The 6,441-nt window shown below is 43.0% G+C and overlaps 1 non-coding gene and 1 pseudogene across 1 annotated transcript; both read left to right on the top strand.

Moving 5' to 3' along the window:
• The first annotated feature begins 201 nt into the window (after positions 1-201).
• LOC118987639 (transmembrane emp24 domain-containing protein 9-like) lies at positions 202-6,007 on the top strand (annotated as a pseudogene).
• Positions 6,004-6,166, top strand: LOC118987650 (U1 spliceosomal RNA). Its single transcript, XR_005066619.1, has one exon. It is a non-coding gene; the product is annotated as a U1 spliceosomal RNA (small nuclear RNA).
• Positions 6,167-6,441: the final 275 nt, after the last annotated feature.

The following is a 6,441-nucleotide window of genomic DNA, read 5'->3' as shown; positions in this document are numbered from 1 at the left end:
ATCACCAGTATTTTGAACTGTGCATCTGAAAGGCTGGCTATTTCTTGGTCACTTAGAATTGTAGGCTCTGGGGCTTTGAGCTGTTCTTGAGTCATAATGTTTGGTCTGTTCGCACCTGTTATGTATGAGGGGCAGAGCCTTAGGTGTTCACCAGGGTGGGTCAACCCATATTGCTGTGTTGTGATGCTGTATGTGGGGGTGGGGTCAGAGAGGAAAAAAATGGTGCTTTGCTCTGCTCTGCTCAGCTCCACTCCCTCTCAGATTTCTGTCCCCTCTGTGGCTCCCCACAAGCAAATTGGGCCCCTCTGGTGATGGTTCCTGGGTGTGTGGGCCCATGTACTCTCCAGGACCTTGTGGGTCTCTCCAGTGAACTCTCTGTGGGCCTGGGAGCCTCTCCCGGCCCCTCTACTCCAAGAAAGTCTTTCCAGTTGGTGCTTTTGGGTTCTAATTCCTGCTGGGGCCCTAGCCTGAGCCGTCTGTCTCACTGTTCGCTCCTTTGCTTGGTTTATTGGTCTAGCTGAGTGGTTTGTTGTTGTCGGACTTCCATACAGTTCAATTTTCACTGTTTTGGCTGCGTTTTTGTTTCTGAAATTTAGCTGCCTTTAAATTTAGTTGTGGGAGGGGGCACAGTGTTCCCACCTATGCTTCCATCTTGGCCGGAAGTCCCTCTGCATTTCCTAGATTTTTATGTAAATGGAATCATGTCTGTATTATTCCTTTTCATTTGGCTTCTTTCACTCAGGATAATTTTTTTGAGGTTTATTCATGTTGTAACTTGTATCAATAGTTCATTCTTTTTTATTCTTAGTAGTATTCCATTGTGTGGGCATGTAGCAGGTCCTCAAAAAATGTCCTTTCATTCAAAGTTGTTTCCTTATTATGTTGATTAGATGCCATAGTAACTTAACTCTTGTTTATATCAATTAGCCTGTGGTACTTCATTTTGATCCTCATGGTAAAAGATGTACTGGATGGGAGCTTTGGCTTTGCCATATCACAAGCAGGGCCTTGTCAGGAGGCTTCTCTTTGAATACCCTGGCCCAAATCAGGTCCTGAGTCTGTGAGAAAATGCTGCCTGCAGTTTCTAGATGGCTTCCCGCCATGGCCAGGGCCTCTCATTAATTTCTTTTTTTTAAGATGTTATTTACTTATTTATCTTTAGAGGGGAAGGAGAGAGGGAGAGAAACATCAATGTATGGTTGCCTTTCATGTGTCCCCTGCTGGGAACTGGCCTGCAGGGAACTGGCTTGCAACCCAGGCATGTGCCCTGACTGGGAATCGAACCGCAATCCTCTGGTTCGCAGACTTGTGCTCAATCCACTGAGCTACACCAGCCAGAGCCTTCATTAATTTCTTAATATAACAAAATATCCAGTCAGTGTTCACACACAGAAAAATTTAGCCTATGGTAAAACTGTTTTTGTTATGTCACTTTAGAGTCCCAAAACCTGTTGATGACATTAAGTGCAGACTTACTGCACCACGATTTGTTATCAACTCACCAGTTAGAGACGTTCAGGTTGTTTCCAAGTTTTGGCTATACCAATCAGCTGCTATAAACATTCATATGCAATCAATGTTTGGACATATGCCTTCATTTCCTTTGGGCAAATACCTAGGAGTGGAATGGTGGAATCACATGATGGGTTTCTGTTTAACTTTTTTCTAAGATTACTGTACCATTTTATGTTCTGACCACCAATTCTCCCACATCTTCACCAACACTTGGCATGGTCAGTGTGTCAAATTTGAGTCATTCTTGTAGGTATGTGGTGATATCTCACTGTGGTTTTAATTGCATCTTCCATGTTCATATTTGCTTTTTCCCCACATTTTGTAAAATATACTTTATTGATTATGCCATTACAGCTGTCCCATTTCCCCCTTTCATTCCCCTCTACCCTGCACACCACCCCCTTATTCCCCCCACTTTAGTTCATGTCTATGTGTTGTAAGTTCTTTGGCTTCTACATTTCCCACGCTACTCTTGCCTTCCCACCTGTATATTTTCTCCCCACTGTCTATGACATTTGTTCTCTATACCTTCTCCCCCCTTCTCCTCCTTCCACTCCCCTGTTCCTAAGCCTCCATGTGATCTCCATTTCTATGGTTCTGCTCCTGATCTAGCTGTCCTCTTGGTTTGCTTTTGTTTTAGGTGTGGTTGTTAATAACTGTGACTTTGCTGTCCATTCACTGTTCATATTTTTCATCTTATTTTTCTTAGATAAGTCCCTTTAGCATTTCATATAATAAAGGCTTGGTGATGATGAACTCCTTGAACTTGACCTTATCTGAGAAGCACTGTATCTGTCCTTCCATTCTAAATGAAAGCTTTGCTGGACAGAGCAATCTTGGCTGTAGGTCTTTGGATTTCATGACTTGGAATACCTCTTTCCAGCCCCTTCTTGCCTGTAAGGTCTCTTTTGAGAAATCCGCTGACAGTCTGATGGGTACTCCTTTGTAGGTGACTGTCCCCTTATCCCTTGCTGCTTCTAGGATTCTCTCCTTCATTTTAATCTTGGCTAGTGTAATTATGATGTGCCTTGGTGTGTTCCTTCTTGGGTCCAACTTCTTTGGCACTCTCTGAGCTTCCTGGATTTCCTGGAAGTCTATTTCCTTTGCCAGACTGGGGAAGTTCTCCTTTATTATTTGTTCAAATATGTTTTCCACTCGTGGCTGTTTCTTTCCCCCTTCTNTCCCCCCTTCATTCCCCTCTACCCTGCACATCACCCCCCTATTCCCCCCACTTTAGTTCATGTCTATGTGTTGTAAGTTCTTTAGCTTCTACATTTCCCACACTACTCTTGCCTTCCCACCTGTATATTTTCTCCCCACTGTCTATGCCATTTGTTCTCTATACCTTCTCCCCCCTTCTCCTCCTTCCACTCCCCTGTTGCTAAGCCTCCATGTGATCTCCATTTCTATGGTCTGCTCCTGATCTAGCTGTCCTCTTGGTTTGCTTTTGTTTTAGGTGTGGTTGTTAATAACTGTGAGTTTGCTGTCCTTTCACTGTTCATATTTTTCATCTTCTTTTTCTTAGATAAGTCCCTGTAACATTTCATATAATAAGGGCTTGGTGATGATGAACTCCTTGAACTTGACCTTATCTGAGAAGCACTTTATCTGTCCTTCCATTCTAAGTGAAAGCTTTGCTGGATAGAGCAATCTTGGATTGCTCAATCTGTAGGTCTTTGGATTTCATGACTTGGAATACTTCTTTCCAGCCCCTTCTTGCCTGTAAGGTCTATTTTGAGAAATCCGCTGACAGTCTGATGGGCACTCCTTTGTAGGTGACTGTCCCCTTCTCTCTTGCTGCTTCTAGGATTGTCTCCTTCATTTTAATCTTGGCTAATGTAATTATGATGTGCCTTGGCATGTTCCTTCTTGGGTCCAACTTCTTTGGGAGTCTCTGAGCTTCCTGGACTTCCTGGAAGTCTATTTCCTTTGCCAGATTGGGGGAGTTCTCCTTTATTATCTGTTCAAATACCTTTTCCACTTGTTGCTGTTCCTCTTCCCCTTCTGGTACTCCTATAATTTGTATGTTGGATTGTTTAAAGGTGTCCTGGAGGTTCCTAATCCTCTCATTTTTTTTTGAATTCTTGTTTCTTCATTCTTTTCTGTTTGGTCATTTCTTTCTTTCTTCTGGTCCACTTGATTGATTTTATTCTCAGTTTCCTTTCCATCACTATTGGTTCCTTTTGCATTTTGCTTCATTTCACTTATTGTAGCCTTTGTTTTTTCATCTAATTTGCAACTAAAATCAACCAGTTCTGTGAGCATCTTGATCACTAGTATTTTGAACTGTGCATCTGATAGGTTGTCTATTTCTTTGTCACTTAGCAGTATTGACTCTGGAACTTTGAGCTATTCTTCTGCTTGAGTCGTAATGTTTTGGTTAGGTCACACCTGTTATGTATGAGGGGCAAAAGCTTAGGTGTTCACCAGGGTGGGCCAACCCATGTTTCTGGGTTGTGATGCTGTATGTGGGGGTGGGGTCTGAGAGGGAGCAATGGCATTTGTTCTGCTCTCTCTCAGATTTCGGTTCCCTCTGTCACTTCCTACAAGCAAATTGGGCCATTCTCGTGCTGGTTCTACGGTGGGTGGGCTTGTGTACTTTCTAGGACCCTGTGGATCTCTCCAATGAACTCTCCTAATAAAGGAAACAAACTAAGCAAACAATCAGAACAGGGATAGGATCATGGAAATGGAGACTATTTTCAGGATTATCAGCTGGAAGGGGTAATGGGGAGAATGGGGAAATGGTGCAGGGATTAAGAAGCATGATTGACCCTAGCTGATGTGGCTCAGTGGATCGAGTGCCAGCCTGCAAACCAAAGGGTTGTCAGTTCTATTCCCAGTCAGGGCACATGCCTGGGTTGCGGGCCATGCCCCCAGTAGGGGGCCTGCAAGAGGCAACCACGCACTGATGTTTCCCTCTCTTTCTCCCTCCCTTCCTCTCTTTCTAAAAATAAATAAACAAAATCTCTCAAAAAACAAAAACAAAAAATATGTTGCAAAATATGGAGCAAATTCAGACTTTGACATATGGATATACAGCTGTTCCAGCAGCACTTGTTGAAAAGACTATCTCCACTGAATTGCCTTTTCACTTTTTTTGAAAATCAATTGACCAAGGTATGTGAACCAATTTCTAGACCACATTCTGTTCCATTGATCTATGTGTCTATCTTTTCACTAATGCCAACTGTGTTGATTACCATGGCTTCTTGGTAAATTTTAAAACCAAGTAGTGTGATTCCTTCAACTTTGTTCTTCTTTTTCAAAGTTGTTTTGACTATTCTAGTTACTCTGTAGTTTGTACTTCCATATGAATTTTGGACCCAGCCTACTAATCATTGGTTTTTTTTTAGGATTTTAATTAGGATTACTATGAACCTACAGATCAGTTTGAAGAGAACTGATAAGTTACCAACTGCAATGGTTAATTTTCTGTGTCAGCTTGACTAGGCTGTGGTACCCTACTCTTTGGTCAAACATCAGTCTGGATGTTGCCACGAAGGCATTTTTAGATGTCATTAACATTTTAAATAGTTGACTTTGAGTAAAACAGATCACTCTCCATAACATGGGTGGGCTTCATCCAATCAGATGAAGAGGAACAACTGAGGTTCCACGATGATGAAGGAATTCTGCTTTAGATTGTCTTCTGACTGCAACATCAACTCTTACTGGAATTTCCAGTCTGTTGGCCTCCCCTGTGGACTCCAAACTTTCCATTCCCCATAATCTCTATAAGTACACATCCTATTTGTTCTATTTCTTGGGAGAATTCTGACTAACACACCAATATTGAGTCTTTCAATCCATGTTTATGTCTGGGGAGAGGGGCCAATGTGAAGGGATAGGGTAGTACCTTGTTTGGTTTCCCCTCAGGTGTGGCACACTGTGGAGGTACACTCTGTTTGCACATTAGAGAGATAGAGAAGACGTGCTTTAAAGATGAGATTCCAGACAAGACTACAGTTATAGGAAACTACCAGATGCAGCCGTATGACAAGCAGCAGGAGGAGCATCTACCAGCCTCCCCTGGGCTTGGCATGATCATGGAGGTGAAGGGCCTAGAAGACAAGGTCATTTTGGCTTGTCAGTATGGCTCTGAAGGTAGGTTCATTTTCATGTCCCATATTCCTGGTGAGCATCAGATGTTTCTTCACTCTAACCCACTAAGTTCTCCCTTTTTGCTAGAGACATGTTAAGAGTTTCTCTGGACTTTTAGGTGGGTGAACACGCCAGCGACTGCAGAAATTGCTGCCAAAGACAAGCCGAGTGAATTGCAACTATGAGTGTGACAGCTGTTGGAGCAAGAGGAGCAGATTTAGAAAGAGCAGGACTGCCAGTGGTGGTGAGAAGAGCCCTTTTGGGAGAGCATCAACCAGCAGTGCTGTGGTGGTCTATTCTGCAAACCCTCATTCTTGTGGCCATCAGTGTCTTGTTTGGGATGAAACAGATCCTTGTATACCCATGGTCAATGCAGCATTATTCATAATACATGGCAGGGGTGATACCGTGATCATGAAGGTAGCCCTCCCAGGGCAAGGCCTGTCACTGCTACACTCTGGATGTGCCCACCCAGTGACCTACCCACGTGTGGGATACTTGACTGTACAATTTGTGGTGGTGGAGGACTGCATTCATGCTTCTTTACAGCGGCCTCTAGACTGCTGTAAGTCATGTTTGCAGCATGCCAGATACCACCGTCCTCACAGCGTGTCCACCTAGTGGGCTGGCAGCTACCGAAGGAAATGTCTCTTATCTTTAAAAAATGTTTCTACAGCAACAGGGGAAATTGGGACAACTGTAATAGAACAACAACAAATAAATAAATCTGCTAAAGTTAAAAAAAATCTTTGTCTTCTGCTGTTATCTCTCCAGTTCTATGTCCTTATAGAGTTAGAGTTCTATTATTATTTTACTTTGATT

This window comes from Sturnira hondurensis, unplaced genomic scaffold (assembly GCF_014824575.4).
Source record: "Sturnira hondurensis isolate 20B ecotype Veracruz unplaced genomic scaffold, ASM1482457v3 Scaffold0005309, whole genome shotgun sequence".
In the NCBI taxonomy this organism is placed as follows: Eukaryota; Metazoa; Chordata; class Mammalia; order Chiroptera; family Phyllostomidae; genus Sturnira; species Sturnira hondurensis.
This window is presented reverse-complemented; position numbering and strand designations above follow the sequence as displayed.